The sequence below is a fragment of the Cyanistes caeruleus genome, chromosome 13 (genome assembly GCF_971803275.1).
Source record: "Cyanistes caeruleus chromosome 13, bCyaCae1.hap1.1, whole genome shotgun sequence".
NCBI lineage: Eukaryota > Metazoa > Chordata > Aves > Passeriformes > Paridae > Cyanistes > Cyanistes caeruleus.
The window spans coordinates 15712502-15737046 of NC_141713.1; the positions used below are offsets into that span (position 1 = coordinate 15712502).

The 24545-nt window shown below is 37.8% G+C and overlaps 1 long non-coding RNA gene across 2 annotated transcripts in view; it reads right to left on the bottom strand.

Moving 5' to 3' along the window:
- Window positions 1–24545, bottom strand: part of LOC147650727 (uncharacterized) — a 105041-nt gene that overhangs the window by 59247 nt on the left and 21249 nt on the right. For both annotated transcript variants that reach the window (XR_015275857.1, XR_015275858.1), the window contains exon 5: window positions 4918–5006. This is a non-coding gene — a long non-coding RNA (uncharacterized LOC147650727). The remainder of the gene's footprint in view (window positions 1–4917; window positions 5007–24545) is intronic.

Below are 24545 nucleotides of genomic sequence, written 5' to 3' on the forward strand. Positions count from 1 at the left end.
GGAAACACCTTTACTCCCCATACAAAACTAAAGTTTTTGTGGTTGACTCCCACTCCCCAGACTTAAAACATTAGCTGCACATCACTGAGTGGTAATACCTTTGTGACCCTTGTAACTCCATATATTTAAGATAAAATCATGTCTCATGGTAAATAATTCTGCTGCCTGTCCTTCCCAACAGATGCACTTAAATATCTTGTGTCCCATGGTAACCACTGAGGGAATTTTGCTACTACTTCCCGTGGAAACAAGATTCTTCTCACTCAACATGACTCACAAGATCAGGACCAAAGAGAGCTCTTTGTCAGTTTGGTTTTTTTTTTTTTTCATTTTCTGATCATCCCATAAAAGCAAGAGTGGATACAAATACAATATGTAATTGGCTTCATCGGTGCTGAAGATCCTCTTTGATATTCAAACAGCCAATAGACAAAGACCTTTCATTTTTCCACAAATTCTGGTTGAAGTGAAGGAAGGTCTTCTAAAAAATCTGTGGATATTTTCTCAGTAAGGTGTCATTCCTTTGCAAAGACCTAATCTTTTCCTTGAGATCTGCAATGAAATTTGAATAGCCTCTGTATACTGCATGCAAAGATAGAAGATACTGGTGACAGCCAAACCTTTAAACACTATACCCCTATGGATTTGGGGATTTTTAAACACTGCAAAAGCAATTTTTATCTGAGATATCTGATTTCCTGCATTCTCTAATGGGAAATTGTGCTTTCACTTGTGTTCTAAATTATGTGGCGTAGGTTAATTTCAACATACTCAAGTAGCAGGAGCAAAGAGCAAACTTCAAAGAAGACACTACATTTTTATGCATCTTTAGTCAGACAAACATTAGTCCTTTCCCCTAACTGAAGCAGCTATTCTAAAGAACATTAACTGTTTTCTAAATATTCAGATGTTCTGTTGTCATAGTTTCATAAAGTAATGAACAGCTTCTTAATATTTAATAAAGCTTGCCTGCTGTCCCCAGGCAGGGAGCACAGACTGTTGATAGCCAGCTACTAAATGTCCATTAAAATACAGTATCTTTCCTTAAAATTTACTTAACATACAGGTTTTATCACCTGCAATGAAATGTTAATTGCTTCAGCCACAAGACTGAAATGGTTTTATCCTACAAGAAGCAGATGGGGAGCAGGGAAAGCTGGTATTTCCTGCACACTGTTCTGGCTCTGATGGAACCCTTACCCTGTGACAAGTGCTTGTTACTGGTGCCATTGCACTCTGCTGTGTGGCAAAGTGACAGACCAAAGGAGCTGGGACAATCAAATAATGCTGCAGAGAAGCTATTTATTTATAAAGCTGCTTCTCAGGAATCTTGTTTATTATCTCTTGTGTGCAATGCAAGTCAGAACATATTGCAATAATGGTCTTCACTAATTGGATACAGAAGTCATTAATATAAAACAATAATATTTGTACACTTTAGTTCAGGCTTTTTAATGTTCTCAAAGCAAAAACTTTGAGATATATTATATCTCAAATATAATATTAATGGGATGTGAAAGAAACAAGGAGAAACATAAATGCAGCTAGGACCAGATACTGCCCTTTATGGTACTGCCAAATTCAAGGTCCATCTGTGCATTGGACCCTGGCTGGACTGATGGCTGTGTGGCTGAAAGATGTGTCAAAGTGCTGTGAAAAAAAGTGCCACCAAAAATGAAGGAAACTCCTGTCTCCTCCTGCCTGATCTACATAGATGTGCAAAGGCCACATCCAAAGAACTGTTCTGTAGCTGCAGTTATCTGGTGATAGCATCTTTATCACCTAACTCTCCTCACAAATATCCTACATCGCCAACACAGACGTCATTAGTTTGAAATAAAAAGTAGGTTAATATCAAAAGACAAAAAAATGACACAATTGGAAATAAATATGAGAACTAAACTATTTCCCCAAACCCTGCATAGCTGACAGGGAGTTTGGCTCTGGCTTTACAGGAAACACAGAAATAGGAGGAGGAGGAATATGCTGCTTTAAAAATTTAAAGAGTCTTTAAAGCTGATCTCAACTAACTCTGCAAGAATTTTGTGCAATTAACTTTGTCATTTTAGATTATATTTCTTGGTGTGTAATTGGTTCAATGGCTGAAGAGAAGGAACAAACATGATTAGAGAAACACAATCTGCCTTTTGAAATGAGGAACACCTTAGAATCTTGAATATCTCTTAAAAATGAATTGGCTTCAGTTGGCTACTTCAGTGCTTTTGACCTACTAGACCCTGACTGGACTACAGTTCATAACTTAAAAGGTTGTAGAAACTATAGGGCAAATCTTCTCTATATAAATTCAGATAGAATACAAAAACTCTTATGTGTTCCCTGCAAGAATGCAAACACAAAAAGGGAAAATGTTTGTACAATACATCACGGATTTATTCTTTCACTGGTCCTTGTCTGCAGCAGCCTGTGAGGATATGAACCTGGGTTCATCTCTACCCCTAACTGACCAGGGAGAAAATTGGAAATACATAGCCAGGAAACAGGCAGGCATCATACTTTGCAAAGAAAGAGCACCTGTTAAAAGAATCCAAAATAATAGTAAAACATTATATTTTATATTTCTTATTAAAGTACCTTATTTCTCACTAAGATTTTGACACATCTGTTTGTATAACCAACTACAACTATATATTTTACAAACACTCTCATTCTAACCAGGTGTGTTCACCCTGTAGAGCTTTCAAAGTTTTTAGAAGGTGCACAACCGTACCTTTCCCTGCCTCCTCTCAGAGACAGATTTGAAACCAGGATGCCATCTTTGCTCTGGTCTTTTCCTTTCTCTGATCTTTTTCTGAATTGGAAATACAGAAATTCGATTTGTTCACAGGTGTTACAGGGCATGAGAATGGACATGGAGAGAGTTTGCATGTTTATGGGGAAGAAGGAAAACAAGGATTAATTCATTTTTTTTTTTATCATAAGCAACGACAGTTGTTCCATATCTTTCAAGTGAGGACTCTTGTTTGGGATTTTACAGAGTCACCTGAGTTGGATGAGCCAGAAGTCAGGAAACTTCAGATACTGTGAGGAAATAATGGAATAAGGCATGTTACACTGAAACCATGAAATTGCGATGTAATTTTGATATTTTTTTTCTCTAAACCTTTTAAAAGCATTAGAAAGATAAGTAACCTTTTTAGGAACTCAATTTTTATCACTCAGATGCACTGTGTCTGCTGCGGTGGCATTGAATGTCAGCAACAAAAACATGGACACATCCAGAAAACAATGTAATGGCAAAAATATTTATATAGAGACTGGCTTTTCCTTAACTTAAAGACAACATAGAATTAGATATCTCCAAGTAGATCAGACCATGGATCTTTGTGCTAAGATACAGAGAGACGGTAAATAACTAATAGCTCTCACATTTGCCTCGAGTTCAGATCTCAGTTTTCTCCATCTGATTCCAAATCAGCCGGGTTTGGTAAGCTGAGGTGTGGTTCTCCATGTGATCAGCTGCTGGAATCAGTAGCTCAATCCTGTTATAATCCTTAGGTAAATCTTACAAACGAATAGGCATGGATAGTATGTTCCCATGCTTAAAACTGGGGTCTGAAAGCAGATGTATCCACAATCAGAAACGAGAATTAGAACCTAAGCCTAAGATCTGGCGAGGTGTGTGTGCCCTGTGCTCTGGGCAGAACCCAGCCAAGCAGGAAGGACAGAGAATGCTGCTTTTGGCAGCCCATGGAAAGTGACACCTTCAGTGTTTACTACAGATTGGCTGGGGGAATGTAGATAAGCAGTTACTCACTCCTTACAAATGAACTGAAGGCAGACCACAGCACTGCTATAGAGTAACAAGATTTTGTTTCTTGGACAATTCACCAACTCACAATTCAAAATCTCATTTGGGGCTCCTCAAAAGTTGCACCGAGTTCCTTATGAGAGATTGCCTCCCATGAGGTTGCTGTTGAGCCCAACTGCCAGCAGCTTGCAGTTTCCAAAGGGAGTTTCTACCACGTGGAGAACTAAATATACTGCCTTTATACACTGCAGTTGACTCTTGCACATTATGGAGGAAAATAGTTTCAGCCTTGAAGTTTAGAAAACAAATACAGCATATTAAAATATTTCCTTTGTTTTTCAGAGACCTTGACACCTTGACATTGAAAGACTCCCACTCTGAGCAGATACTGTAATTAAGATAAAGAGTTGAGAAATGGATACTAAGTAAAAGTTATAGCTCACAGTGGTAGGCAGAACAAAAAATCCTGAAGCATCAAATTTCTGGATTACTTCAAATTAATAACCATCTGCAAGTTCTTCAAGACAAACTCATTTAAAATTTCCTGGTACTATTTACCTCTCTGTCCAACATTTAGAATATTTTTGTCATAACATAGCTCAAAACCCCTCCACTTTTACAAAAAGACTTGTACAGCAGCTATGAAATTGTGTGTCCTAATGGTGGATTTCCATGACACTGCACTTCCAGTTATCTCAATATTCATAGCGGCTGTTAGGCAACATCTGTGAAGAGGAGTCTTTAAGGCAAAGAAAATAAAGCCTAAATAGTCTGAATTGAATAATGGATGAGAAGATTTGAAGCTTCCAAACAAATAGAATGGCTGACTGCCTGTGGAACACAGGATCTTGAATAAAGATGCCATTGGTGCAGCATTCAGAACTTGTCTTTAAATAGATCTTGCACAGCACTCATTATACACAAGAACATTTCTTCAAATTAAATAGTTCAAGCCTACAGGAGTTCTGGGTAAGGAATGCTGGATAGGGCCCGATCTTGCCCTTGAGCTGTGATTAAGTCTATAAATAGTTTTATTGATACCTATACATTTATTCTAGCTAATAGTTAAAGACATGAGATTTTTAGGAATTTTCTCTCAGACATCTTTGACATATTTCTTAAAGGTACCTATGTTAACACTCTGCTACCTGTGCTGTGGCTGCAAACAAATATTGAGAGGTCAGTATTCGTATCCCACATGACTGGATGCACCAACAGTTGATGTAAGAGCCCAGCCCTGAAAGAAAAAAAAAAAAAATCCAAATTTTTAAAAGCATTTTATCACCTGTCTGGCTGTGATTTGGTGGCTTTAAGAATTTTTTAAAATACAAAACCCATTTTGTTTTAACCTTGAGCTTAAAGTTCTGTAATGATTGGTATCTGACTGTACCAACATCCTTAAATCAAGAACATATTTTCTTTTCATAAGAGTCTATAAAAGGTAATTTCATTTTCCTATCACAATGTTATACCTAGTAAGCTCTTTCTGTTGAGGAACATCCTGGAGATTATCATCTTCCAAATCAGAAGATATCTCAGACAATTAAAATATTGCAAGTACTGATTGCTGTTGATAATATTAGCTCTCAATAATTTATTTGTTTAAGAAGGTATCTGATACCTTATTTATTTAGAAAACAATTATTCCTATAAACAGTCATTAAAAATATACACATGCTGCATAAACTGGAGATGCCCCGAGCAATGATCTGAAGAGCAAACCCATCAGAGGAACACGTCAACAAGCCTGTCATCAAAATAGCCTCTTCCACCACCCACAGATGCTGCTCTCTTATTATAACTTGGATTAACTTCAAAATATATATAACTGCTGCTAGAATTTTAAGTAGAAAACAGCCTTTTTTTATTATTTTGATATCACAAAAACCATTACAGACAACCTTCTCCCTCTGAACAAAAGGACTTTACATACGTACTGTAACTCTTTTCTCTGTGGGTTTGAAATTACACACAGTAGTGCCAAAGGTAAGTCATTCCTAGAGTTTTCATACATTTCTGATTTTTCCCCCCTCTTGTGAAATATATTTGTGGCCCACAGCAATCACTTTAGACTTTTTAGACACGTCCGGATAGAGATAGATGACACAAGTAATCTACTTATCTTCCTTTTCCATCACCAATAAAAGTGACAGCCTGCCTAATTAGGCCTAATAAAGCAGCAGCCGAGAGAAGGGCTCCGCAGCGATCTAAGGAGGAATGGCATTGACCCACAGATACAGGTGCCGCCTTCAGGCAGTACTGGTATTGCTTTATCTTCAACACATTACAGCCAGCTCATACCATATTCAAATGCAAGTAGCATGTTTTTCTCCTCAATTCTTAGATCAAGAACAAAAAAAAAAAAATAATCTCATCTAATCAAAAAAGGCACTGACAATTTTTCAGCCTCACATTAAAAGCAAAGAGTCATTCAGAACAGTGCACTCCATATTCTATTTTATAATATCACTTTAAGCTATTTCTTTGAATCTCAGACATTTCTTTGTTAGGAAGGAAAATCAAAAATTCATCAGAAGAAGTTCTCAGGTTTTTTTTTTTCTGCTTTTTTTCCCCACCCCTTTTTTCCTTCCCTACCCCCCTCCCCCTTTCCTTCCAGCAGGGCTATTGCATGGGGTTTTTAGCTGGAACCAACATTTATAGAAGTTAGGGATCCTTAAGCAATTATTAGTGGTGAGACTTTGACACGCCTGAGAGTTGTCAACAACTGACTTTAAATAAAGTGGAATGGAAGGGAAATAAACAGTACTCAGCAAAATTAATACACAGCCTTGCAAATTAAAGATGTAGTGTTTTTTAAACAAGAAAAAAAGTGAACTTTGCATGAAACAGCATTTCAAGTATATCTTTGTAAAAATTATCAGATTGTCAAATGGCATGAAAGCAAATCAAATCTGCAGCTATGTGTGATATTTCTACATTTGCTCAAAACAAAACAAAACAATCTTGTTTTTTTCTAACTGCAAGTGTTCTTCATTCTTATTAGTCCAGATAGCCAAAGGCTGTTTTTGTTCAACTGATACTGGAATACCACCACTTTCAGTACATTCCTTGATAGTGGAGGGTTTGTACCAGGAGAGTTGAATACATAAAGGATTTTATTTCAAATTATTATTCAATAATATATCTTTTCTGAATGATGTGGAAAGTTGCAGTTCTGTGGTCCAGAAAGGTTGTCAATGTTTTGCATAAGAATGCCCCCAAGTACCCCAGTTCAAGTGGCAGCTGGTGCATTACTCAGTAACCCCTGTCAGTTATATGTGTGCAGGCAGAACTTGGATTTGCTGTTCAGAATGGATGCAGAGTATTGCAGATGAAGCAATCGCCTTCCATTAAACTATTGCTGTGAAAATATGCAGTACCACTCTGTGCACAAGGTTATCATCAAGACTAAGGCCACTGGAGGGGAAAAATAAAAGAGTATAACATTGTCTAACTTACAAATTTTCAGAAGGAACCAGACCTTCCAGTTCAGGGCATTAACTCATCTGTGAGCACCAGGAATTACTGAAAAACACCCTGACTGTTGTCGTTGTTCCTTAATAATATACAAACTGAAACACACATTTGCTGACTGGGAATCCAAAATACTTTAACCTAAAGATTTCTATTTATGTCAATGCCCTTGATTCAGAATTTTTTATGACTACAGGAGAAGACTGTTGTAGAAAATTAAAACACAGGAAAAGCTGATGGTTTGTGAGAATAGAGGATTTGAGAATAGAGATTATCACAGTGACATTTTCTATCCTTTCTGCACCATATAAAATTGACCCTTCACACACAAGGCACTGGATAATGACACACTAGTGGGTGCCAAAGAGCACTTTTACTTTTACTAAGCTTATCTTGTTAAAAGAGCCTTTCAGAAGAAAGGTTTAGATAATCCCATAGTTACTCTTGAAATTAAATTCCTACTTACCATAAAATTAAACAAATAATATTTTTCATGCAATCACAGCACAAAAGAGACATGGAAGATATAAATGAGAAATCTGTGAATGGTTTCTTCAGGTATGTGATATAAACCTAAACCTACAGATCTGGGGATGATGTGTCAACAGGCACAAATTGAAGAAGGATGTAAAGAATTGAGACCCATTATTCTGATTTGACTGATTCTGATGAAACCACATGTTCAGCCCAGAAGTGTTAATATTCCACTTCTCATTTATCAGTATGATACTTTCACAACAGCTGATGTCTTGACATTGTTTGAGGAAGTCTCTTTTTAAGGAAAAATTTTCCCAGGTCACTATGACAAAAAATTTAGAATTCAGACATCACTAAAATGTTAACTACCTTAGGAGCCACAGAAAAGGCAGAACCACCACTGCTTGTTTAACAAGTTTGCTTCCTCCAATTCTATTGAAAACAGAATTCAGTTTTAAAAAAATTAGCTGTCAATAAGCCAAATTATATGCAAATTATACTGAGTTGTAACATGAACAGATTTGTAATTGGAAACTAGAGCTAAGTAAGGGACAACAGACTGCTGACACCCTTTTTAGTGAGAATATGGCTGTACTACCAGAACCATTTACATGGAGCGAGAAAACAGAGCTGCCACCAAATAAAGAATGAAGTCAGAAAAAACATAAAACCATGTGAATGGCAAAACACATTTCCCCAGATGGTTAACATCAAGAAACCACTGCAAGGTGCTCAATGTGTGCAGCTTTTAAGTCATTCATAGAGGGTTGAAATTTATGTTAGGCTCAGCTACCAAAATAAGTCAACCTACTGTTATTATCAGCTCTGGTGCTCTTGAAGGCCTCTGACTCCAGCCTCAAAATGTTCAGTGTATTACCAAAAAAATCAGTATCTGGCCTGAGCAAAAGCCAGATGATTTGCTTAAAGAAAGCTCTCTAGAAAAATAAGAGCATCTTTGGTCTGCTTGCATATCTTTTGTTTTTAGTGGCCACTGTTGTGTGTTTCCTGTTTCAAAACAGGAAACAAAAATTGCCATTTGCACACAGACTCTAGAAGGTTATCTAAAGGGGCTGAGTGGAGCAGGTTTGGTGGCTCAGCAGCATAAATTCAGATGGGTTTAACAGAGAGGGAAAATAATCCCTCACCATTAAATTCAAACTACCTCAAGATTCAACTTCTTATTCCATATCACTGGTTTAGTATTCTTGGCAAAAGATGAGGGTGGAAGAAAAAGAGGTGCTGCTCACAGGTAGTGTCTCTGCATAATCACAGGTAATAGTAATTAGTTTACTATATTTGTTGCTTCTGTTTTCTCCACATTATGGAGGAGAAGAATTATTCCTGCTCCTCTTATATGATGCTAATTTTCTTACTAAGGGAGCCAGGGCTTCTTCCGTAAGGATATGGGAACAACCCAGAGCAGGCAAGCACAAAGTCAACATTGACAGCTCACAGGACTGAGCTGACAAAAGTAAATGAGCAACAGTGATCAGAAGGCTGAGGGGCTTGGATCAGGAGGGGACAATTTTGGGTCACTTACTCTGAGAATCAAAAACCTGTGGAATGGAATCAGTTATATATTTCTTACTGCCTTCATGACAGCTGTACTTACTAAAGCCACTGGTCTACAACACAAACCCCAAGCCCTTTCCCAGTCAGAGCCCTCCAGCACTGAGGGTGATTGTGCTGGAAGCAGAGGACACCCACGTCTGTGCCAGCCCTCGATACTTTGGCATATGCTGGCTCAGCACTGCTATCTCAGCCTGAATTGGTAATAGACTGACATAAAACCCTTAACCCTTAATGAAGTGAAATAATGTGATTTGCTGAAAATGCTGGGCCTTCTTTTTTATTGGTAATATTTGAAAGGAAGTAACAGATGTAGGTCAGCTTATGAACATAACAGATGAACAGCATTTCACTACCTTGTGCTAGTCAAAGCTAAAATGCTCTGCTGGGACTCCGCTACCTGCAAGTTTGCAAAATGCAACATCTTATTTATTTCAAACTATGGTTTCTACTTCAGTACCTTCATGATAGAAGGCTTGTCATTATATAAATTTATGGGTCAACTGGGCATGAAAATCCATGTACATTGTCTTAGGTGTTTCTAGATTTGAAAGTTTCAGTTCTCACTAACAAGCCAAATTTAAATTAATCAGATCTTATTAACAGTTTTGTACTGTGGTGATATCCCCTCGTGAATGAGGTCACAGCTCCAGAAGTACAGGGAAATTCACTGCCAGCTCCTGCATTAAGAAATGGAATTTTCCTGCATCAGGTTCCAAAGACACTCCAAAGCTTCCTGACTTGATTGAAGCCTGGTGATCTGCTGTTTTGAAGACTTGACCCAGAAACATCTTGTAGCAAATTCCAGGACAAAGTTACCATATTGAACCTAAAGTTAAAAGCATTTTGTTTGCTCATACTTGGCAAAGGCACAACATTTCTAGCTGAAAATATTCCTCAGCCTCTTCAGGAAGCTGTTGTTGCTTTCTCATTTTTCAGTCCAATGATATACTCACATGAGAAAAATATTTACATTTATGTTATGAACTGTAGGCAGGAAGAGAAAAAAAGCATTTTATTTAGTTAATCCATTGAATGATTTTTTATCTGAGTCTCAGAATGACACTCCTTAATACCTAGGCAGCAAATTGCTATGGTTTTACTCCCAGTAGGTCTTGGTTAAGAATCAAAAGTCCTCCTACATCCTGCAAGTACATGTTTATGGCTGAACAGGTTACTAGTTCCACCCATGGCAAAGACTTGTCCACCTGAAGTGAAGCCAACGTGCTTTATTGTTTATTTATATGTGTTAAATGGGATTTCTGGTGCACATATCATGATCAGGAATAAATGATGAAGAAGGAGGTTTAGATGGAACTGATGAGCGATGTCAAGTGGTTTTCTAGACATCTGTCTTACCCACATCTTTTCTTAGGCTGTTTCTACATCACCTCACCTCAAGCTGAGAAAGCACATAAGAGATTGACAAAGATAATGATAAGCTACTGTAAAAATCATTCTAAAAAATTGTGGGGTGTTTTGTTTCCAACATATCAAAATCTCACTTCATGCCCACAGAACTATAAAGTCTTCAAAAGCCCTGTACACTTACTCATGCTTTATGACCCTCTGTACCTCAGAGATCAAGGGCATAAGAGGATACAAAGCTATATATTTATGAATCCATCATGTGTCAGCTTTTTTTTTCCCCCTCCTTTTTCCTCTCTCTTTTTGTGAGGGATTGGGTAGGTTTTCTAGAGAGACAGATATTTGTAACAATGCCCTGAGGGTTAAATAATGATGTTGAGGGGGAAAAGTTGGGTCAACCTGCATAGTTTCATATGGCCTTAGTGACCAGTATGGAGCTGATCACCACAGCTAATGATTACATGGAGAAAAAATTCCCTCAGTGCTCCATAAGTAAATAGAAAATGCTAACCTTAGCATATTCAAAGGAGCATTTTAGCATGCAGTCATTAAGTTATCTCTTGGTTATTTATTTCTTCTGCTTGTTATTAGTGTGTGAAGAATATTATTCTAATTATGTCAGCCCAATCAGCAGTATTGCATGTCCAGGCTCATTTCCATTAGTTTGAGCTTTGTCTTTCACACTGTGATACTAATTCAATGAGACATCAAACATTTAAATCGACCCAGGATGCCGAGGTCAGGCAGTTTTGCCCTTCCACTCTATTAGCACTCGAGTGTAATTGTGTTTGTCACTCCCCGCATGACTAATAGTATCAGGGTGACTATCAGAGCACAAATGAGCAATGCACTAATATATTATTTTGTTCTATAATATCAATATGTGTTTATTCAGTGGTTGTGTTAGCCAAGTTGAAATGTTCGTTTTAATACAGTAACCATAAACTGTTCACTTAAACAGAGACACTCACTCATACAATTACTTTTCAGCAATAGGATTTTTACTTTGCAGCAATAGAATTTTGCTTAAGTGGGAAAAATGAAAAAAACACCTCACTTTAAAAATAAGTTTTCAGAGATGCAGCAAACCTCAATTTGGCCTAAAAGCATGAGGAAAACTATGCATAGTTCATACTAGAGCATATAAAACAATTTGCAATGTATAAATATAAATGTATTATGAGCTATATGTAATCAGAGAGAGCATATACCACTGAAGCAATTTAAAAGCAGTTTGCATCTTTAAGAATGATTGCTAAAAACTTTAAAGCACCAGGCCTTGAACTAGAATATTTGGATACCCAAAGAAAAGGAAACCAAGGGACTCCCTTTACATCATTGCGATGACGCAATCCACTATGGAATTTCAGCATGTGGCAGACTTGAAAGACTCAGGTAATCACCAGCTGATGCTGTTCATGTACTTAAAGCTATAAATTTGCCTTAATAAATTCCTGAAAGGGAGACACGATTAATTCCCTCAAAACATAAACAGGGGAAAAAGAAGAGGAAAAAAACCTATTTATGAATTCAGCACATTTGATAATTATCAAATCTGATAATTTCAGGAAAAAAAGAGATTCTCTCTTCTCAGTGCAATAAAGCCTCAGAGTATTTTAAATGCTGCATCATTAACAGATGGTTTCAGAATAACTATAAATGTCCTTATGCATTTTCTTTTCTAGTTCATGTTTCAAAACAAGGTAAAATTTATTCTTTTTACTTTCTAGGGCAGAACTTGCTCCAGCTCCAGGGAAAGTTAGTTTTTGCCTGCAGCATTTGTGCTTTTGCACTTTCCTTCTACAGTGCAGAGGAAAGAATGCACAACGCCTTTTGCGTCAGCTTTAGAAATGCCAACCGTAAAAAGTATTACTTTGTAGCAGCGTGACATAATCAGCTTGTTCAAAGTTAGAGATAGAAAGGGGAGTTTTATTTCTTCATTGAACAAATACAGTTTGTTTCTCAATAATATACAGTAGTTTTCAACATTTGTAATGCACAAATAAACTTCATAAAAATAATCCTAACTTTTCTCACTGTAAGTCACATCCATTAAAATAAAAACAGAAGCACAAAATGCACACAACCAGTCAACTCTGAGAGCCATCTGCCAAAGTTCTGGGATGCTTTCCTGCCTGCCACCATGTATGTGCAACCCTTCCTCTAGGCAAGGTTTTGACATTTGTTGAACATAAAAATACATTGTTTGGATTCATTAGAGGTAACATGCTAAAATGTCCCAGATCTCAATATAGACTCTGAAAATTAAGATAAAAGATAGCACCATCATTGTTGGCCTCCCCCAGGAATGTACAGTGTGTTTATTCACAGCTGCCTGCTTCCCTCACACAACTTAAAGTACAGGTAAGGTAAGGCTCTTCCATGAAAAGGTATTCCAGCTCATGTCACAAAATGTTTTAGAAGGAAATCCTTGCACTGCAACATTAACCAGACCTAAGTAACTTCTGAAATTTCAGACTGAATAAAACCAATAAAATCAGTAAAATTCACTTTATCATGACAAGTTAGAACCAACAAAGCAAACCTATGCAATGCACCTGACCCAATCCTTTTTCTTTCCATGTATTTTTGTCCCTGACTTCTCTTCAGCAGGAGATACAAGACCCCCAGTGTCGAGTTTCAACAGGGATTCTGATAATATTTCCAGGTCTCAAAGAGACATGAGCAGGTGATGTTTGATAGAAAGGTTTTTATTGTATAAAAGCATCAGTCTCAAAGGCAAAGGGTTCGGAGAGTTAAAGTATTTGCTAAAAGCTTTTGGCATAAAGCCCTGAGTTCTGAGTAGCAGCTCTCTGGTATAAGGTCCCAGTGTTCAGGGCAACAGCTTCTCAGTGTGGAGTTCTGTTGTCCTGGGCTGCAAAAGCTGTTGGTGATGATGATGGTGCTGCTGCTCTTCAGATGTTTTTTTCTTCTGTTGGCTGTTCTTCTCCGATCCCCAATGCAGGGAATTAAATTCATGAATCATCCAATCAGCTAAAAACACACTTCTAAAACAATACTTTCTACGCCAATCTGAATTTAATTCTAACATGCAAAAGCAGTGTTCTTTTTACTTAAATCTTATGTATAAGGTATTATCTGTTTACGTGAGTAATTCTATCTGTTCTATCCCAGAATGCAAACTATATTTTCATTATATCTAGAGCTAAGTTGAATTTGTGAAGGGTATTATCACTGAACTTTGAACTGGGTAATAAGGCTTTTCACTAGCTAACAGAAACTCTTAGGGCACTTAAGCTATATTTTTACTTAAAACTAAAATTTACACTTTTACTCTATATCTATGGCTTAATATATTTTAATTCTTTTCTCTCTCTGAGGACCTCAGAGAGGCTTTTATTTTGGATTCCAACACCCCAGGAAACCCCACCACAGTTTCTTCTGACTTCAGGCCAGAGTACAGAGATTTAGAAATGGCTTCAAGCTCCAGGAATGGTACCTGAGCTGAACTTTTAAATGTTTATACATCACTGAGCATTAGCGATCTGCACTCTCTTTACATTGTCAGCTTGTGATGAATCTGCAGCAGACCAAATCTGGCATCATGCCCAGTCTAACTTATATATCTTCTCCAAATCATAAACTTCCTTAACTAATGCTTCTATGCACAAAGATATTGGGAAGAGGATAAATCTTCAGCCATAGCAGGCTGTTAAAATTCATTGAATTTGCATGGGTTAACTGTAAAAAATGGTCCTTATAAATATAGATCAAAGAAAAAAGTACATTTTAACAGTTTTTTATTGACTTTCCCTATTTGAACAATCTCTCAAGATAGCAAACACAACTAACTTCATACCACATCACATATTTATTAACTTCCCTAATTTGTGCAGCAAAAATGAGACATTCCGTCTCATTTATACCTCAGACAAAAATTACATTTTTGTTCAATCTTCACAAGTTTCTCCAATTAAAAAAAACCCAAACAAAAAAATCACCCCCCACTCCCTACGTTTTATGGAACACATAACAGATAGGGCAGCTTTTCTGGCCTTCCTATGAGTAGAAACTTCAAAGTATTAACCCCTTGACAATGATTTACAACACAGCCTTGGACAAATTACTGTAAAGTATCTTTGTATGTGCCTGGTCCCCATGCCGAAGATATGCTATAAGCCACCTAGAGAAACTCAAGAGTTGTGTTTGTCTACTGTATGCTTATTCCTCTACCATGCAGCAAATGTTTGTGTTCCTCTCTGTGCCCTTCCCAATTAGAGTTTCATGTATTTCTAATGAATAAAATTAGCTTCCTTTACTCTAACTTCAAAGTTTTATTTTAATTTTTGTCTGTGACAAGTAGTTACTATATATGGTAGAGTTAATGCATGTTTTTCTATCAAAATATTTATTTTGATAAAAAACAAGGAAAGTGTGGGTGGCAGGAAAAAATGCATTTTCTTCCCAACTCTAATTATATATGTATATACACACATATGTGAAGAGTAAATGTACTGTTTTGCATACTTTGTTTTTGCCTACCCATCCATGGTAATTAAACCCATGTGTATTATATTTATTCCCCTGAGTTCAACCCTCCCTTTTGACAAATCAAATGATTAAACATATACTTTACTTCTAACAAGACTGTGCAGTGCTAAACTGCTGCCACTTAGTTGCAAGAGCTTTGCTTTTTATAATAAACAACCAAATGTCTCTATTCCCCACCCCCTTTCACTTATGCTTTGATAAGCAGCAGCCCTAAACTGACAATATTTTGCTTCCTCTGGGGAGGGCATTACCCTTCATTCTGCAATGCAACTTCTGTGTGTCAGCCCATGGACCACTGCTGCTTCTAAGGCAGTCACACCAGCATTTTCAGGGTGATGCAGATACCCCTAACTACATCCAGACAAGACCAAGAAGTGGTCTCATATGCAGTAAAATCAGAGCACAAAAGAAACTTGCCATTGGAAAGGCCTTATTTAACCAGAGGAAGCAGCTCTGCAGACTCCCCACCCCAGACCTCACAGGCAGCCTCAGGGGCTCTTGCCAAAGCACAGTGGAAGGTTAATAACAGAACTTCCTCCTCAGGCCTCAGTATATTTTGTTGATTTCAGTTTCCATAACAAAGGTTACTAATTCCTTAACCTTTTGGAGAAGAAGATGCTTAGGCCAAGCAGCCATTTGACTGCTCAATCAGCTAGAGTACTTGGATTCCAAATCTGTGGTGCTTCTGTAAATTCTGCCAGTGGATTATGCAAGTATGTCATATTTGGAAACACATTTTAAAAGAAAATTCACCATGATTCTAAAGATAAACTAAAGAGTCTCAATAGCAAATGAAATGCCTCTTCAGAACAAAACATGGTCCATGGGATCAAGATTATGGGTTGGTACTTGAGCTAACAATGAGGACTCTGAGCAACCAGTACAAGTGCTAGCAGGAGTGTGATGGTGTAACTCTTGCCCACCAAAAAAACAAGGAAATGTTTTCTCACATCACAGATAACCAAAGCTAATGTTAAAAAAAAAGCCTTGAGTTTCTTTGAAAATTCTCCATAAAGACAACAGCGGTTATAACAACGTATCCAAAAATCTGTATATTCTTCCTGTTAACTGGCAAGACAGGCTATGTGTGGAGGGAGCTCGCATACTTTAAGCATTGCAAATTGGCAGACTATTTTGCTAGCCACAGAATGAAAACTTAGCTTCAGGCACTCATACTGTAAGACCTTTCCTTCCAAGAACAGAATAAATGAGGGGGACGAGGGGAACTGGCTACAACAGACAACTTAAACATTAAAATTTCCTGCACTCCCTGCTTTATTGGGAAGGGAAGTGGCCCTACTCCTTTCTATACTTTCTCGTTTTCACATAGGGTTGAGGCTTGCAGATTCTTCAAAACCTACTCATGACATGTAAAATATTGGCAGTCCAGCTGACCAAGAAATTCATAAGAGTAAAGCAGCAGTACTATACCCAAGCCCCAGCAGAACTCAAGTTCTGTCACTTCTGCAATCCATCAGCGTCACATAGAGGGCTTGGGAGAGGTTTACATGTGAATCATTTCCAAATTTCACACCTTTTAGAAGAGGACATCTTTTAGATTTGGAGAAGATTACAGTTCATTTGAAGGATAAACATAGGTACAGGTTAGAGGAAAGCCAATGTACTGCAGAAAAAAAAAGGCAGGTGCTTTTGAAGCAATAACATATGAATTTAAAAATCAGAAGTCTCAGATAATTTCCTTATTATAGTCTGCTGAAAATATCCATGTTTTAAATGCTTTACTCATAGATTTCTGGTTAGTTTCTAATAAAGATTAGAATGCATTACTATAAAATGCCACTAACTACAGCTTTGAAACTCAATATCCATAAATTTATATATATATATCTGCAAGACAGGATAGGTTTACCTCCTCAAAGTAAAACACACAGGTGTGACGCTTCAAAAGGATTTGCTTTTATTTACCAGCCAAAAATTACAGACACATCACATTTGCAGTAGTGGCCCTGATTCCACTTTATGCGAGATATGTTGTCCCTTTGTTTGCTGCTGACAAGCGTAAAGAGCCACTTTCACTGTAGATAATAATGGTTAATTTATCACACAGAGCAGTGGCTGACCTCTGTGCGTCCCTGGCCCTCCATCACCTTCACACCTGCTCAAGCTAATTGTTAGAGCCAAGTGTAAATGAAAATCAACTGGGCTAATAATGAATGGAGGCCATTACTCGCAACAGCACATTGCTTTACAAAGGTTTATCAAGTTCCGATATAACCAGTCCCTTAGTCACAGCTCCCTGTTTTATAAATGACAATAAGGCAAATTCTTCAGGCCAGGAAAGAAAAGCAGGCAGTAAGGCAAAACAGTTTGCCACTGGTTTTATAGACCCTTAGCACAGCAAATAATATCCTGACATTGGAAAGGCAAGCCAGAAATCCTCATTCATAAAGCAGTGAAAGTATTTTTTTAAATTCTGGACCAAGATAAAATGTTTAATCATTTAACATGGTACTGGTCTCTTAAGATTCATGGGTGCAAGTACACAAACAAATGAACGGGCAAAAATCCGTTGGTGAACTGGAAGGAATTATGTGAAAATCCAACCTGCAAGTCACACTAGAGACTTTCCCTGTAAAGAACACAAGACAATCCACCACTTCAAAAGCTAAAATCTCAAGGAACATTACCTTGCTTAAAGCAAAGCATAGAATCCACAATTTTTTCAGCAAATCCTACATTTCCATCCATTTATCTACAGACAATAATACAATCTTCTGAAATAATGAAAATATCACAAATACTCATTCTCACACAATTAAAAAATCATAGAATTTAGAGGGTAGAAGATTCTGTATAACTTCAAAACTGAGTCTATAGAAGATATAAAGATGTAAGAGCTACTAAATTCTCTTTAAGATCCCACTTCTGTAGTTGTTTTCTCATACAAAAAAGAATTGCAAGGCTACCAGTGCATTTTATATATTTCCTCCAACCCCCCTAAGAGAAGAAAAGATAACAGTTACATTTAGAATCATACAACAGATAAATAAATAGCTTGATAAAAATTAAAATAAAAACCAAATACAATCCCACTTCCGCCTTCTTATCCACGTTCAGATTATTTTTCAAGCAAAAAACTCAGGACCTACAGACAGTGAACACTGTGTAAACAAATTTTAAACACATCTGAACTGGGTCCTGCTGCCTTCAGCAATTTCCTAGAAGAAAAGCAAATACCTGTTTTTCTGTAAGACTCTCATTACTCCTCTGTACACATCACCACAATTTTGACTTTTTCTCATTTGAAGGGAACATAGAGTATGTATTAAAATTGTTCATAATCTGATAAAATAATTTTATTTACCCAGTGGAATCATTTTTATTGAAAGCAAATCTGTACTCAGCCTTCCCACAGAGTATCATAAAACCAGAACTTGTGATCAATTCAAAAACATTTTTTCATAACAAGTGAATAAAAAGAATAAAAACATGCACAATATCTTCTACCATGTATACTGTATTAACATCTACTAGATGCCTTCAAATCAGTAAAATAAAGTATTTTCTTGGATGGATCTGCAGGACAGAATCCAACATCTATACAAATAAATAAAGGAGCTGCAAACAATTATTGAACAATTACTGTGGCAGGGCAAAGGCTAAAATATGGAAATGAAAACTTGAAGGTGTGACACACTTGGGACAACAAGGTGAGTAATACTGCTGAAAGTTCATGCACACAATCTGGAAGAAAACTTTATATGTACCTATTTCACAGGTTCCCAGTGCTATCCTGATTCTTCAGAATTATTTAGTAAATTTGCTTGACTTACACTTTTGGTCTCTATTATATTTTCTCTTATTTTTGCATCCTCATGAATACAGAGCCAGCGTAGAATTGCACAATATGCGTGTGGCTCTTTATTGCATTGCAAGGCAAGGATAAGAGAAAATTCCTCTGGTGTAACTTGGACACAGCCAGATCATGTCCAGTCTGAACAGAGTTCCTGTTGCATTCAACAACCTCTCCACAATGTGGAGAACAAAAGTCCAAACTGATGTTCCATTTTCCTTAAGGGGAGAATATTTTTTCACATGTGTCAGTCTTATGAAAAACTGTAATTCATTTTTCTCTTCTCATGGTCAGACTTGTTTTATGGTACAGCATTGTATACTACACTAGGTAGTGCTGGTCGTTCCACTAAAATCTTATTTGATAGGAAGTACAATTCACAGAGCTGTACCTTTTACCACAGGATATGTGTGTATCTCTGAATTAACACTGAGCTATCTTCAGTCTTTTCCAAGAGTACTAAAAGACTAAAGAAATGTAAGCACATGGAACTGTTGCTGTTCTCTGCAGAAGGTTCTTTGCCATTTTATATTAGTTACGTACAGGAGAGACTTTCAGAGCCACCTTATCTGTTCCCATGTCATTACCAGAAAGAGGCAATTATATTTTATAAAAAGTGATAATAGATTTCTAGTCAAGCTACTCAAAGTATTCTCCATCAAATATCCTTAGATATCCCATTCCTTTCCCACACATTGTTGCAGTTACACATGCTCTGACAGTAATATGTACCACCTTTTCTATAATTCAGTTTAAACTTGGTATTCTTTGTTCAGTTTTAGCTGACAATTGAAAGAAATTGCTATAAAAATGTTGAAGTTGTCAACAAACTTTATCCCAAGCAAGCAGTGCATAGTGCCCCATCATCCCTGTGAACGGACCTAAGGATTTTCCCCATATGTAAAAAACCACTCAATCAGTATGCAAAACAGTCACTTGTGTACAATCAAAAGACACATTTCTTTCCAATACATAGATCCCAAAACATTTTCCAGAGTAAGAACAGGTCTTTGTAAAGAACATTTTAGCAGCCGTCTCATGATAGGCTTGATTCTCCTGGTTGAGCCTATTTAGAGGTAAAACCACAGACTCCAACCAGTCTATAAACCAGGTACTGCAAAATATGAACTTCAGTTCATATCAGCTTTAACAAATGTCATACTGCCTGACAGATGAAATATTTGGCTCAGAAGTGGTGTACTCCCTTCCCATCCTCTCCCACCCCTCAATGTAGCAATATTGTTATCTGAAAGGGTATTCTGGAGTAAGAAGTTCTCAAGGTCATCTCAGTGCCTCTATCTCCCCTTGCCTCCTTCCCCAGCTCAGTTCAAAGAGGGAGTCTCTCCTCAGCATTCTCTGCCTTCTCTGCTCATGCTCTGGCAGCAGTGCTGAGCATGGAGGAAGATTCCAGGTTCCTCCATGGAAGTTAATTTTCCAGGTATTTTTCCAGAAAGACACCCAGACCAGATGAGGATCTGTGAGTAGAGCAGAAAAATTCTTCTGCACTAGTGCACAGGGCACTTCAAATACTACAGCAAGCATTCCATCTGTCTGTGACTTGGGAAAGGAAAATATATGTGCCAGAGGAAAGGAGTCTGATCAAGCAAGTGCTGTGCTCATACTAGCAAACATTTTGTATTATACTCCAAGAGCAAGATCATTCTGAATATATAACCTGATTGTATTTTTAACTTTTATACCCATTAAAACTTCAAAGTATTTTATGAATAGAAAATTTATGCTACATGTCCCATGAAGCTGTGCTAACCCTTTGGAGAACTAATCATCCCACTAAACAGAATTTTCCCCTCTCAGTAATATTTAATACAGTAGGGAGGCTGATTGTGATAGCAGAAATACGTTTTAGTTTCCTAAAAGGAAAAACCCTCAAAAAGTCCAGGCTTGAGCAACTGTTTTCCTACGCAATCAAGTAAAAAAGACAGAGAATAAAGCTTAGAGCAAGGTTCTATTTAAATAGCATTGCATACGCTCATGTTAATGAAAAGATGTGTACTTGGAAGGGGGGAATAAACCAATCATTTAGATTATATAGTTCATGGAGAGTATGTGATTCATTAATGGTAGGGGTATTCAGTAAATCCATTTAAGGAAGGCAGCCAAAAACAGTTGATAGAATCAGAATGCTCTCACTATCTATTGGGCATACAACATTTAAGAAAATTTACAAGCAGCAACATTAACTACCGTTCCCAGCCTTTACAATTTGTACAATGAACTCAGACTTCAACAGACAGAATAATTATGCTAATAGAAGAAAAACTTTCCAAAAAAAAGGCAGCCAAATCTAAGAGACCTGTCAATGTCAGTGTCATCAGTGGAGTGATAACTAGTAAAGAGCAGATATCAAAGGCTGTCTTTTTCTTCCCCTCTATGCTCTGTTCTGTTTGAGCCCATGGTGGTCACAGCTCCTTTAACAATATTTATAATGAAGGAACAACGTTGGAGATGTCAACCCTGATTATTCATAAAGGCTCCTCCTGCCCAGCTCTCCCCTTAGGCTAACTGTAAAAGTACCTGATTCCCAATTCTCAAACACAAAAGCTCACAGAGCTTGAAAGCTGAGCTGACTAATAAAGTTTGCATATCCCTAAGAACAAGAGCACACAATGAAGAAGAAAAGGAATGGCAAGATTAAACAAAAACAGTAAGCTTGGATGGGAAATAATAAAAATTTAAAGAGGCAAGAACTTAGATACCCCTCTACCCCCCCAATACTCCTGTTCATTTACATTTCAGCATTCCCTAAGAAGGATCTGTTTTATCTCCTGACTGCTGCATCAAGGTATAACACGCACCACAAAACTTAAGTCACAGTTTGGACTTGGAATGATGAGACATTGAGAGCAATGTAACTTCTGGGTCATGGAATTTCAACTCAGGAGGAATCTAGAACAAGAGATAAGATTGACACAGTAAGCCACTCTGGGTTACTGCTTTGCTTTGGACCTTTACTGTATGTAAAACACACATAAACATGGGAAATTCCTTCAAACAAACAGGAAACAGAATCCTTACTATAGTACCATGAGCTGGATTTGTCTGCTGTGGAGCTTCAATGCATTTCTGAGTGCTTGTCAAGCAATGGTAGCTCGGGGCTAGACTGTCAGAGATTTGTTTCTTATCACATACTGGACTAAAAGAAAACAAGGCCATCTTTGTCCTTCTACTCTGCCTTGCTTGGCTGCTGGAAAGGGCAGGGGCCTCCTGCACAGCACAGACAAGTGGGCAAGAAGGAAAATCAGGGCAAGGAGTCCATGCTACCCCAAGTAGCCAGCAAGCTGCAAGAAAAGAAACCTCTTCACTGCCCCTTTCTGGGGGCTGACCGACACCACAGCATCGCCTCACATTCTGAGAGGCTTGGCCAGTCAAAAGAGTTATGTGAACAGAGGAGGCTGCCACCTCCTCCTGAGAAGAAGTGTGAAGCTGTTTGACTCCACTTTAAGTTGCCTAAGGCAGAAAGCAATAGCAAAAACACCGTGTCTCAAGAAAGCTACAGTGGCATTTTGAGGCAGGACTAACCGAAGCGCAGAATCATCCAATAGAGAGTTTGAAGAGGATGCTGGGAAGAGCACTCTAAACTGGAGGAATGGACATGGCATTATCTCTGCAGAGCTCCCTTCCTCCTGGGTACTTCCACAGCAGAGTGGTTTCAGGGCTGAGCAGGCACAGGCTGCCCATATGCCCACAGAACTGCCGACACACTCCCCTGGCTGGCAGAGCCCCATGGAACATTATCTGAGATAACATGTTCTTCCTAAGTGAGTCCAGGGGACTACACGCCTCCTATCCATCTGCAACAGCTAATGAAAAGTGTACCTGTAAATAAAAAATAGGAATAAAATTTATTTTATTTAATCTTGAACAAAAATTGAATTTATTTCACCTCACATTCACAGACTGGAACAATAATGGAAGATGGGAGCAAACTATATTAGCAGGATAACACTTTCAAACATCCTTCAATACTCTATATAAATTGTGGAAAAAAAGGGAAACAATGAAGCAGAAGGAAAGATACATGCAGTAGTAATATTTTAAAACAACAGTTACTGCACCAGTCCACTAGTAGTAATTTTTATTTATTTTTTTTTAATCACACATGCACTACACAACCCTATATAAAACAATGACATTGGACTGGAATAGCTAGTTAATCATACAGGATACCAAAAATATCCTGAAACAGCTGATCCATGTAATTTTTTCAGAGCATTTAAAATCAGCTACCCCCCTCGGTACGCAGACAGGATGCACTTAGAGACCATCCACAGCAATTGATCTATGTACAGATGTGCCATCCCAGTGGGAGTGGCAGAATATGTGTTACCACCAGCCAGGTTACACCTTGCTGAGAAAAGCATCTGAACTTTACAAATACAAGAGATAGGAGTGACAAATCAAGCTGAGCTAAAACTAGTAGCAACTGTGTAGGCACTAGACAGACTGAAAAAAACCCCACATTTTCATTAAGAAATTCACATTATCCACAACAACTTTTGTAGACTGTAATAGTCTCTGTAGAACAACTGGAATAGTCCCTCTTAACAGCAGCAACAAAGCATCTCCTTTCTTAGTGCAACTGCTGACTTTTCCTTTTTGTGAAAGAATCTTCCATGCTACAACAGGAATAGGCCAGGCCTATCTCAGCTGATTTTGCCAGCACGCACACATGTCCTGGTCTTGGAAGGATTAAAAGTGGGTAAAATTTCAGACTACCACAGCCTAGCCTACCCTTACAGCTCAAGTTATGCCACCTCAGATGACAGGAAAGTCATAGTACTGTCTCTGGGACTCAGCAGTTTTGCCTTTACACCAGCATTTGTAAATCCCACAAGGAGAAGGATGATATTGTGGTTGGTTTACCCACAGAGGGCATATTCTCTATTGAGATATACAAGGCAGCACTGCAAAAGGTCAAATGGAACCTTCCTCAGAAATGTGGTCCACTTAAATCACTGTTTGCAAACAGGTCAAGAAAAACTGGCTTTCATTCTAATAGACTGGAAAGTTTTGTGCCTTTGAAATGTAATAGCTACTCAATCTCAGACTTTCAAATTTTGTCTGTTGACTCCCCTAAATATAATGGAAGCTAAAAAAAGGCATTTCATTTTTTGTGGAATACTTTTTCTATCACAACTGTGCTAACCTGATCTAAATGAGAGATGGCTCCAAGAGCAACTTAGGCATTGAGAAGTCCATACAGTTTAGAAACTGGTGAAGAGTCTTGATTATACATGATCCAAATGAAACTATTTCTGCTCAGGGACCAAAATTGTCCATTTAAAAAAATCTCAGCTCTATCACTCTAGAAATTTTTTTTGAGTTACAAGGGTGTTCCATACTCAGCTGCTGCAGGAGTTAGGGACCTTTGTCTAGCTAGACAAACAACTGTGTCATTACTCAGTGATGTGCAGGTGTTTACAATGTCACTGTCCTCCTCTGCTGAAGTTTATTCATGTACCTTTGTCATCTGGAAACATAATATAACGCATTCACCTCAATTGCCACCCTGATGAACTCAGTGTGATTCTAGGAGTAATG